This window comes from Staurois parvus, unplaced genomic scaffold (assembly GCF_062004578.1).
Source record: "Staurois parvus isolate SC_StPar_1 unplaced genomic scaffold, SC_StPar_1.0 ptg000006l, whole genome shotgun sequence".
Taxonomy (NCBI): Eukaryota; Metazoa; Chordata; class Amphibia; order Anura; family Ranidae; genus Staurois; species Staurois parvus.
In genome coordinates this window covers 13,236,035-13,248,424 of record NW_028317802.1, presented here as the reverse complement: position 1 = coordinate 13,248,424, position 12,390 = coordinate 13,236,035, and positions in this window count along the sequence as shown.

Below are 12,390 nucleotides of genomic sequence, written 5' to 3'. Positions count from 1 at the left end.
GGGAGAGATCTGTATTGTTTACATACAGGTCTCTCCCCCATCAGTGATACTCAGCGATTGCTGGATGCTGTCGGGTAATCACTGGCTGGGACGTGGTGATCAACAGCTGAGGCCACCAATGATGGCACGGGTAGGGCGTATGTGCCCCCTACCCACAGATGCAAAATCATGTATATATACGTTATTTTGTGCAGCACTGCCGCCCTGTAGCAGTATTTCTGCTATAGGGCGGTGGGAAAGAGGTTTACAAAGCAAAAGGTAGCAAATAAGAGAACTTTACTAGTTTACATACACCTTAATGCTGTTTGGAATTTATTTTAATAAACACTGGATACATTCTTCAGAAGAAACATAATGCAACACATTTCATGGAGCAATTTAGTGATAACGAGTAAATAGAGTTACATTTGATATAAAGATGGTTGATGCCCAAAATTACATCATTCCTAGTAATGGAAGAACTCGCCTAAACTCAACTTAGATGAAGTCCAGTGCAGTAAACAAATGTGTATCATAGCTGTGTTGAGTAAATAACAATGACATTGATGAAGAGCAGTACATGACCACTTTTTCTAAACCTTAAAGGGGTAGTAAACCGAGAACTGAAAATGTATTTTATTGCAGGGAGTGACGTTATCGCAGCCTGACCATTCATACATCTGGAGCCTGCGGACCCAGAAGGAAGACCGGGTGAGGATGGAAGCCCTGTCAGCGATGACAGTGCCCTGCTGGATAGCTTCATTTTAAGGTAGGTATGCCGTAATGTACTAGTATGCGGTGCTTGCAGGTGGACTTTTCTTTTCTTCTTTACAGTCTTAAAGTAGAACTTCATAACATTGATTATTTTAATCCTTATGCTGATAGCATTAGTAAATAGATAGGAAAGTATATCGTATTTGCTTGTGTTAATCTTTTTTTTTTTTCAGTTACTTCCTTGTTTCCATGCCTAGGCAAATTATGTCATACGGTACATCCCAGGAGCCTTCAGGGAAGGAGGGGCTTTCTCAGCTAAGCTTTAACTACCACTTTATATGCATGTGTAACAATGTTACATTTGTAATCTTTAGTCACCATTTACAGCTCTTCATTAAGCTTACATCATGAAGGCCAATATCCAATTTAATTAGCCGTCATAAAAATGTTGTGGGAATAGGGGGGGAATTAAGGCATCAGACGGATAATCTTGCAAAAAACAAAATGCTGCTTTATTTCTCTATACACAAACAAAAGACAGCCTTTTAACCTCCTCTTAGTCCTGCCCCAGGCTGGCTCTCCACATACTCTCCATCCCAGCCTCCTTCCCCGTTTCAGGCCAAGGGACTGCACACTTTGGGCAAAATGGTGATAGACCTTACACAGGGCACTGGCATCCTGACACACTCTCCCAGCCTAAATAAATGATTATAAAACTGAAATTCTGGAGACAGAGAATCCACCTGGTGATTCTTGAGTTCCTGTCTTTATCTGTGCCATCCAGATAAGGGAGGGATAATCTGACACTAGCTTGAAAGTGTCTCAGGCCATAGATGGGTCGTTTATCAGCCGAATTTTCGTCCGCACGAAAAATCGGCCGATATTCATGCCTTTAGTGGAGCCAGCCCATCGGCCGTTTTTCACGGATCTACTCATTTATTTTTATCGGTCATGCTGGAAAATCCATGGAAAATGGACGTTTTTCGTTGACATTGGTGGCAGCATCACTGCCAGCAACGACCGATTTTTCATTTATCGGCCAAAAATTCGTCCAATAAACGACCCGTCTATGGCCAATGCAGGCCATAGCCGGATCGTTTATCGGCCGAATTTTCGTCCGCACGACAAATCGGCCGATATTCATGCCGTTTGTGGGGCCATCCCGTCTGCCGTTTTTCGCAGATCTCCTCATTTATTTTTATCGGTCATGCTGGAAAATCCACGAAAAACGGTTGTTTTTCATGGACATTGGTGGCATCGCTGCCAGCAACGATCGATTTTTCGTTTATCGGCTGAAAATTCGGCCAATGAACGACCCGTCTATGGCCAGAGTAAGGCCCACTTTCTCGCGAGACACTCCCTTTCCATAATTTTATAGTTTTTTCGGTCGTAGGGAGCTTTCAGCTCAAATCCAAACAAGGTGTTTTTCTTTCACAACTGACTGGAACAAGACAACACACGGTCCCAATTTTGAAGGGCCAGGAACTCTTTCTGAAAGGCCCCTTTCACACGGACATTCCAATTGGGTCCGCCTGTCCACTTTTCAGGTGGGCCCGATTGGAACCTCTGTTCTCCTCTATGGAGCTGCAGGTATAAATAAACATGTGTCTGTTTACACCCGCCGACATCCAATCCGATCTGCACAAAAGAGATGGATGGGGATCTGTTCCCCTTCAGTTCGTCAGATCGGGTGGCAGTGGGATGGAAATTTACAGGCAGTCTGTTTCCATCTGACTGCCAACAGAGGACTGTGTCCGCTTGCTCAGCAGAGATCAGCAGACAGATTCCCCGCTGAGCAAGAAGATCCGCAGAAAAAAGGGGCCACAAGGACTGGTTCCTGGCACAAACCCTGCTTCAATTGTGAGAACGCTGCTCCTGTCTTAGTATTCCAGTGGAGGTTTTTCCTTTTGTGAGGTCTATCAAGGGTCCAGCCAAGCCAGTAAAGTTCTAGATAAATCCTGAGTAATTTGTAATTTATTAGAGGGCACAGCCATTTTTGAATGGTCTTCACTTTTTATTTTAAAAAATCATTACAGGACCTCCACATCCCAATCAGCTTGGATATTAGGACTATAGGGGCTTGATCAACTGCTTCAGGACTCTTCACTGACCCCAAGGTCCAACATATTTTTAAGCTCTTCCCACACAATCTCTCGTATGAACAGAATCTCTGGCCATTTGACTACAAACAGAAGGAAGCAGCAATAAGTTGTCATTTAGCTGGCAGTTTGAACACATTTTTTTATTTGTAATTGTCAGTGTTGCTGTAGCAGGTTGAATATATTGCGCAGATACACCACTTCTCAGGCAGGGTTAGGACATCCCCCAGGTATGTTATTTGATGGTGTTTTGCATTTTTAATGTTTCATTTTAGGGATTACTAAAATCCCTGCTCCCAGCCAAGTGAAAAAAAAGTTCCCCAGTGCAGTGCCAACTCCCCCCCCCCCTTGCCATTTGTTTGATAATCCATTGCATATTGTCTTCTATTGCCTATAATGGTGTTAGATTCCGGCACCTGAACTTTAGTCATATTCACTGAACAATGCTTAAACCAAACCCAGGTATATTCGTCTCATCAATAATTATTATTTTATTGTTTCATATGTGACTAATACATTAATGATGCCATGTATCTAGCAAACCATTACCAAGTTCCATGTTTTAACCCCCTCAATACAGAAATGATGGGTGTGGTAACAAATAGTGCCGTCATTCCTTAGTAACCACACATGGAAAAACTCTCTTTTTGATAGGATTTTTGAAGGCTCAAACAAACCAAATGGAACTATTAGATTCATAAACGTTTTATAAAACCATCCTGTATTAGACACAGAGTATTTTAAAATTACCACAGACATCCATAATGTAGCCGTTATACATTACATATCTGTTACAGTTAGTGCACAGGCAAGAGAAATGGAATGTGGATCATGAAATTCCAAATTTTGAAACATTTGGCCTGTCCCCCTGGAGGTGCTCTTGGGAGGGCATGCTTGGAGGCAACAGGGGCAGCGTGCTTTCCTTTCCCCCACACCGATCTGGGAGGATTTGGGATACAGTGGCTACACATATGGTCTTTGGTTTTATAACAAGTGACAGTCCTTTATCTTTGTTCCAATGTTGGAATATGTAAGTGATCTTCATATATTTGTGCATGAAATTGTAAATGGGTGTACATAGGGTTATAATCATATTTATATATTTATATCATAGGCATCATGTTCTATTTAAGCGAAGGAAGAGATTGTCTATCATCTCAAAACTCGTCAAGTGCTTTTTCATGATCTCTATTCCATTTCTCCTGCCTGTGCACTAACTATAACACATATGAAGAAGATCGACACAATTCGTGATGAGATCTCCAGTGTCAAGCTTCCTCCTCTAACCAACATACCAGGACCAACACCAAACTCAACACTCTCCTCCTTCGACCCTGTTACCACCAAGGAAGTTGCCTAACTCCTTTCCAATTCCCACTTCACCACCTGTCTCCTGGATCCTGTCCCCTCACGACTGTTGCAGCCTCCTTCCTGTTCTATCCTAAACTCTCTAACCTACATCTTCAACCTCTCACTCTCCATGGGCACCTTTCCCTCCCCACACAAACATGCGCTAGTTACCCCCATTCTCAAAAAACCCTCGCTGGACCCCACCTGTCTGAATAACTTAAGACCCATCTCCCTGCTCCCGTTTGCCTCCAAGCTTCTCGAGCACCTTGCTCACAACCGTATGAACTGCTACCTCACCGACAGCAACCTTCTTGATCCCCGACAGTCTGGCTTCCACCCACAACATTCCACAGAAACTGCCCTACTAAAAGTCACTAATGACCTACTAACTGCTAAAACCAACAGCCACTACTCCATACTCATACTCCTTGACCTTTCCTCTGCCTTTGACACAGTCAACCAACCTCAGTACACTCCAGTCTGTGGGCCTCCATGACTCTGCTCTCTCCTGGTTCTCCAGTTACCTTTCATAGAGCACTTTCAGTTTCACATACAACTCCTCCTCCTCCGCTCCTCTTCCTCTTTTTGTTGGGGTACCCCAAGGTTCTGTCCTTGGGCCCCTCCTTTTCTCTCTCTATACCTCCTCCCTGGGCCAACTGATAACCTCCCATGGCTTCCAATACCACCTCTATGCTGATGACACCCAGATCTATCTCTCCACTCCACAGCTCACCCCCTCAATCTCCTTACGTATCACAAATCTACTAAGCAACATATCAGCATGGATGTCACATCACTACCTTAAACTCAGTCTTTCAGAAACCGAGCTTGTAATATTTCCTCCTCCTCGATCCTCCACTCACAACTTTACCATCAAAATCAACAGCACAACCATTGGTCCTTCCCCTCATGCCAGGGTGCTAGGCGTAATCCTAGACTCTGACCTCTCCTTTGGGCCCCACATCCACTCACTGGCTAAATCCTGCCGCCTCAACCTCCGGAACATTTCCAAAATCTGCCCCTTTCTGACCAATGACACCACAAAACAACTTATCCATGCCTTGGTTATATCCCGCCTTGATAACTGCAACTCCCTCCTCGCTGGTCTACCGTTACACAGGCTATCCCCCCTTCAGTCTATTATGAATGCTGCTGCTAGACTCATACATCTTTCCAACCGATCAGTGACTGCTCTCTGCCAATCCCTTCACTGGCTTCCACTAACCCAATGTATAAAATTCAAAATACTAACCACAGCTTACAAAGCCATCCACAACACTGCCCCTAGCTACATCGCCAACCTCATCCACAGATACCGCCCAAATCGCCCACTCCGCTCCTCCCAAGATATCTTCCTCTCTAGCTCCCTCATCACCTCCTCCCACACTCGCTTCCAGGACTTCTTCAGAGCCTCTCCCATCCTCTGGAACTCCCTACCACAGCATGTCCAGTCAGCCCCCACCCTGTCTGCCTTTAGGCGATCTTTGAAAACTCACTTTTTCAGGGAAGCCTACCCCACCACCACCTAAGAACTGTACTTGAATCACCTCCACCAGATCATCCCCCACAGCTATCAACTTTTGTATCACCTCCCCCTTCCTTTAGATTGTAACCTCCATGAGCAGGGCCATCACATTCTTTCTGTACTGAAATGTATTGTACTGTAATTGTATTGTAATTGTACTGTCTCCCTTATATTGTGAAGCGCTGCACAAACTGTTACCACTATATAAATCCTGTATAATAATAATAATAATATGCAATGTATAACCAGCACATTATGTAGGTCTGTGGTAATTTTAAAATACTCTGTGTCTAATAAAGGATGGTTTTGGAATACCTATGTGGCTTACGGCCAAAGTTAAAAAAGTTATAGATAATAAGAAAAGAGCTTTTATTAAATATAAAAATGAAGGAACGCTATCGCTTAAACATTACAAAGAATATAACAGAATATGCAAAAAGGAAATAAAGGTCGCAAAAATTCAAAATGAACGACAGATTGCAAAAGATGGCAGGACCAACCCCAAAAAATTCTTCAAATATATTAAAAGTAAAAGATCCAGTCCGAGCATGTTGGTCCTTTACAAAATAATCTAGAGTGGGTGACTGGGGACAAAGAGAAGGCAAATTTATTAAATACCTTCTTCAGCTCTGTGTATACAAAGGAGAACGGGGGAACTCTTGTCCATAATGGGCATGGTATTGACACAGCTCCAGATGATCCACATTAGCTCACAATTAATATGATCCAAAAATATTTAGACAGTATAAAGGTGAATAAAGCACCTGGACTGGATGGCATACACCCACTGGTCCTTAAAGAATTGAGCTCTGTCATTTCAAAGCCATTGTTTCTAATTTTTAGGCACTCTTTAATGCCTGGCATAGTACCACTGTTTTGGCATAAGGCCAATGTGGTGCCAATATTTAAAAAGGGGCCAAAATCTTTGCCAAGTAATTATAGACCCGCTAGTTTAACTTCTATAGTTGGGAAGATACTGGAGAGTTTAATAAAAGACCACATAGATGAGTTCTTGCTGGAAAAAAATATTTTAAGTAACAGCATAGATTCATGAAGGACAGAAGTTGTCAAACAAATCTGAATTCTTTTTATGAGGCGGTGACCAAAACCTTGGGCAGAGGGGTGGCTGTGGTATACTTGGATTTTGCAAAAGCGTTTGACACAGTTCCCCACACATTGCTAATGTGTAAGGTAAAGTCTACGGGCTTGGAAAAATCCATATGTAAATGCATTAAAAACTGGCTTAAAGATTGTATTCAAAGAGTAGTGGTTAATGATTCATACTCTGAATGCTCTGGGGTTGTCAGTGGTGTACCCCAGGGTTCAGTGTTGGGACCCTTACTTTTTAATATATTTATAAACGATATAGGGTCTGAGATTGAAAATCCCATTTCAGTTTTTGCAGATGACACCCAGCTGTGCAGTGGAATAATGTCCTTACAGGATGTCTCCAATTTACAAGCTGACTTCAGTGCAGTGTTTAATTGGGCAACTATGTGACAAATGAGGTTTAATGTTGATAAATGTAAGGTTATGCACTTGGGGGCTAAGAATATGCATGCATCATACATACTAGGGGGGGGGGTACAACTGGGGGAATCAATGGTGGAGAAGGATCTGGGAGTTCTGGTAGATCACAAGCTTAATAATGGCATGAAATGTCAAGTTGCGGTTTCTAAAGCGAGCAAAATCTTCTCTTGTATTAAAAGAGGTATAGACTCCAGAAAGAGAGAGATATCATTTTACCCCTGTACAAATCATTAGTAACACCTCATCTGGAATATACAGTTCAGTTTTGGGCACCAATTCACAAAAAGAACATTGCAGAACTGGAGAAACTACAGAGAAGGGCAACCACACTGATAAGAGGCATGGAGGAGCTCAGCTATGAGGAAAGATTAGAGGAACTGAATTTATTCTCTCTTCAGAAGAGATGATTAAGGGGGGATATGATCAACATGTATAAATACATCAGTGGTTCATATAGTGAATTTGGTGTTAATCACCCTGAGGTCATCACAGAGGACAAGGGGGCACTCTTTACGTCTGGAGGAAAAGAAATTTAATCTCCAAACATGGAAAGGTTTCTTCACAGTGAAAGCTGCGAAAATGTGGAATAGACTCCCTCAAGAGTTGGTTCTGGCCAGCTCAGTGGATTGCTTCGAAAAAAGGCCTGGGTTGTTTCTTAGACACACAGAATATAACTGGATACTAACATTTATAGGTAAAGTTGATCCAGGGAATATCCAATTGCCTCTCGGGGGATCAGCAGGAGCAAATTGGATCATGTTTTGCTGGGGGGTTTTTTGCCTTCCTCTGGATCAATTGTGGGTATAGGATTATAATTGTTTTTTTCTTTAATGGTTGAACTGGATGGACTTTTGTCTTTTTTCAGCCAGACTATGTATATGTAACCTAATAGTTCCATTTGCCTAGTTTGTGCCTTAAAAATCCCTTCAAAAAGAGGGTTTTTCCACATGTGGTAATCCCCTCAACACCAGCATGTTGCTTCCACAAATTGCATCAAAAAATTAGATCACCCTTGGGGGTGTCAACTTTTTAAAAAGGGGTAATGTTTGTAATGTCCTGGAATTTTTATTTTATATGTTTTTATAACAGAAATGAGAACATTTATTCCAAAATGTTTGGTCTTTTTTATTTTATATAACAATATGATATTAGAAACCCCAGTGGTTTTTAAAGTGGTTGTAAAGGCTGAAAGTTTTTTTAAAAACCTACTGTGTGCAGCGCCCCCTCCCTATACTCACCTGACCCTGATTTCGGTCCAGCAACGTACAGGAGATCAGCTTCCGGGTCTCTGCCTGCTCCTTGGCTCAGACATAGCCATTGGCTCCAGCTGCTGCCAATCACATCCAGTTACCCTAGGTTCACACAATGGAAGCACTGCAGAAAAGCATGTATTGCGTTTTTGCTGTGTTTTGCGTTTTAAATCTGCCTAGCAAGAAGAAAAAGAAAAAAAATGCAAAAAGCATCAAAAACATGGCAAAAACGCAAGTGCACAAAACGCAATGCAAAACAGAATGCAGAAAAGGCTCAAACGCAACCTGCATAAGTGTGAACCTAGCCTAAGGTAGGAGCGGGGGACAGGGCTTAGCCACATCATGCTGTATTTTATGGACACAGACAGCATGGCTCAGGAGCAAGCACACACAGCAATGCCCCCACAGCAAGCGGCTTGTTATGAAGGCACTGCTCAGAGGGGAGCCTAAAACGCTGGCATGCCACCTGAGAAGAAGAGGATCGCAGCTGCTCTGTGCAAAGACCACTGCCCAGAGAAGGCAAGTATGACATGTTTGTTATTTTAAAAAAATTTAAAAAAACAAACCTTTAGTATCACTTTAAACACCACTAAAGTTATAGCTGTCTCAAAAGTAAAAAAAAGTAAAAGATTTACTGGCAAGATTAACCTCCCTAGCGGTCTGATTATGTCAGTATTTCTGTGCTCAAAGTGAAATAACTCACTGAAATCTGTCCGAGCAAGAGTCTAGTAAACATCCCGGGTATGTTATAATTTGAAACACGAAATAATAAATTATAATTTAATAAATAATCATAAAAAATAATAATATAATAATAATAAATTTAATGCAATAATATAATCAAACCAAAAACACTGAAAATTGAAATATAGCACCAAGTCGCACATCACTGAGCAAAGTCACAAAATCGTTTTCAGTGTCTGATGACAAATTTTCCCACGAATCATTACTGCAAGTGGTTCTAATTTACTATCGCTGTTTTCTAGCTGGTCTAATACAGATTTTGAACTAAAGGGACGCTTTTTGGACGCCATGGACATTTCTCAGTTTCCAGGCAGAAAGAACAGTAAATATGCAGGCAGGGCACAGGACAAAGCACTAGGGACAAAATGTATGTGAAATTCTTTGATACAGTAATGTTTTACTATGTGATTGTAGTGTATTTAGTGAATGTCACTTTTTGACATTTTTAAATTTCCCGCCAGTTCCGTCCCCGTACGTCCTGACGTCGCAGGGAACGGAACCCGGAAGACAGATGCCGTCATCGGCCGGAGGACATTGCCAGGGACACTGCAGGGGGGACATCGCAGGAGCACAGGACAAAGTAAGTGCAGAAGGGATCCTGGAGCAACGCTGCAGGGTATTCCCGAGTGTAGCTCAGGGTTACCGCTGGTGGTGCTGAAACTTTACCCCGAGCTACACTAGGGAATACCTCCAGGGAGGTTAACAGGTAATACAATTATGATACGGGGAGAACTGAAAACAACAAAGACAGCTGTGTTAATATTCCCTAAACCTGCCAACTACATTATTATTATACAGTATTTATATAGCGCCAAAAAGTTTTCTCAGCGCTGTACAGAGTAGTGGGGGACAGTATATGAGACAGTAGGGTAGGTGATAGTCTGATGGATTGGGGTAGTGAGTTCCAGAGGATGGGGGAAGTCCTGGAGAAGTCCTGCAGTCGGGCGTGGGAGGAGGAGACCAGGGAGCTAGAATTAGGAGGTCTAGTGAGGAGCGAAGAGTGCGGGTTGGGTGGTATTTGGGTATCAGGTCGGTGAAGTAGTTCAGGGCAGTGTTATGAATGGCTTTGTACGTCAGTGTTAGTAGTTTGAATTTAATGCGTTGGGCAATCGGAAGCCAGTGGAGGGAATGACAGAGGGGGGTGCAGATACGGAGCGGTTGGTAAGGAGGATGAGTCTGGTCGCTGAGTTCAGGATAGACTGAAGCGGGGATAGCCTGTGTTGGGGTAGGCCGGTGAGGAGGGAGTTGTAATAGTCGAGTCATGAGATAATGAGGGAGTGTATGACTTGTTTAGTAGTGTCTGGGGTTAGGAACGAGCGTATTTTGGAGATGTTGCGAAGGTGGAGCCTGCATGAGTTTGCCAGCGATTGGACATGGGGTTGAAAGGACAGGTTTGAGTCTAGAGTGACACCTAGGACTTTGGCTTGTGGGATGGGACTGATGGTGGCGTTGTTGGTCGTGATGGAGAGGGTGGGGGTGGGAGCGCGGGCTGGGGGGAAAATTAGGAGCTCGGTTTTGGAAAGGTTTAATTTGAGGAAGTGGAGCAACATCCAGTCTGAAATGTTGTTCAGTAGGTGGGTGATACGGGCGGAGACTGAGGGGGTGAGGCGAGGGGTGGAGAGGTAGATTTGCGTGTCATCGGCGTAGAGGTGGTAGTTGAAGCCGTGGGAGTGTATCAGTTGGCAAAGAGAGGAGGTGTAGATGGAGAAGAGAAGGGGCCCGAGGACAGAGCCTTGGGAAACCCCAACAGAGAGGGGGAGGTGGTAGCGTTATAGGTAACGCTGAAGGAGCATTGGGATAGATAAGAGGAGAGCCAGGAAAGAGCGGAGTCTCTGAAGCCGAGGGAGTGTAGTTTATTAAGGAGGAGGGGCGTGGTCAACTGTGTCGAAGGCCGCAGAGAGGTCGAGGAGTAAGAGGACTGAGTAGTGGCCATTAGCTTTGGCGGTTAGCAGGTCATTAGTGATTTTGAGTAGGGCGGTTTCGGTGGAGTGTAGGGGACGGAAGCCAGATTGTAGTGGATCGAGGAGGTTGTTATCATTGAGGTGGGAGCTTAGGCGATTGTAGACGAAGCGCTCAAGGAGTTTGGATGTAAATGGCAGCAGGGAGATGGGTCTAAGGTTGCTCAGGTCGGAGAGGTCCAGGGAGGGTTTTTTGAGTATTGGGGTGATGTGCGCGTGCTTTAGGGGGGAGGGGAATGCGCCAGTAGAGAGGGAGAGATTGAAGATGTGGGTGAGGGAGTGTAGGATGGAGGAGGAGGGTGACCGGAGGAGTTGTGTGGGGACAGGGTCAAGTGGTGAGGCGGGCTTCTGTGAAGACCTTAGTGACCTCTTCGATGGTAGCAGGGCTGAAGGAGTGGAGTGTTGGGGAGGCTTTAGTGTGCGGGATGTTAGGTGTGGTGGGGATCAGGGCGATTGCGAGGTCAGAGGAGGGGAGAGTTGCGGGGGTTATATTGGGAGGGAGGCTAGGTGGGGAGGTAGATTGAGCATTGGCGATGTCCCTACGGATTGCGTCAATCTTGTTTTGGAAGTGGTTGGCAATCTCGTGGGCGGTGAGTGTGCTCCTGGGTGGAGGTGGGGGGGAGAGAGTAGAGAGTTGAAGGTAGAGAAGAGCCGACAAGGATTGGAGGAGAGGGAATTGATGAAGGAGAGGGAATTGAGGGAACACTATGCTACAATCATGTTTTCAGTGGAAACTATTTGTGATAAATTGCATTAAGCCATATGATCAAACTGCATTAAAAGTTCAATTCTGTATGATGAAGTTAGAGGAAATCCATTTAAGTATGCAAGCAGGTGTCAATTTTTGCACAGAGTGAGCTACAGGGTGGAAGGAAGTGTAGTGCATCTCACTGTTTACTTTTTTTTAAACTTTATTTGAAGTGCACTTCATTCATGCCTCTAGAGGCACAACAGTGTGGTACATTGCGGTACTTTTCAGGACACTGCATTTTACCACAGCACACTGCACTGCACCTCCCGACTACATGGTGAACACTCATTCACACATAGTGCAGAGACCTGTTTTTTTCTGCACAGGATCCACACGTTACCTAGAAAACAACAACAGTATTCTATGTGCCCCATTCACTCAGCTGGGAGATGTGATGCAGTATGCTGCAGTAAAATGCAGACATGTAGCATCTTACTGCATCAATCATCAGAGGGCATTTGACAGGCAGTGAGGAGGCAATATATTGTCT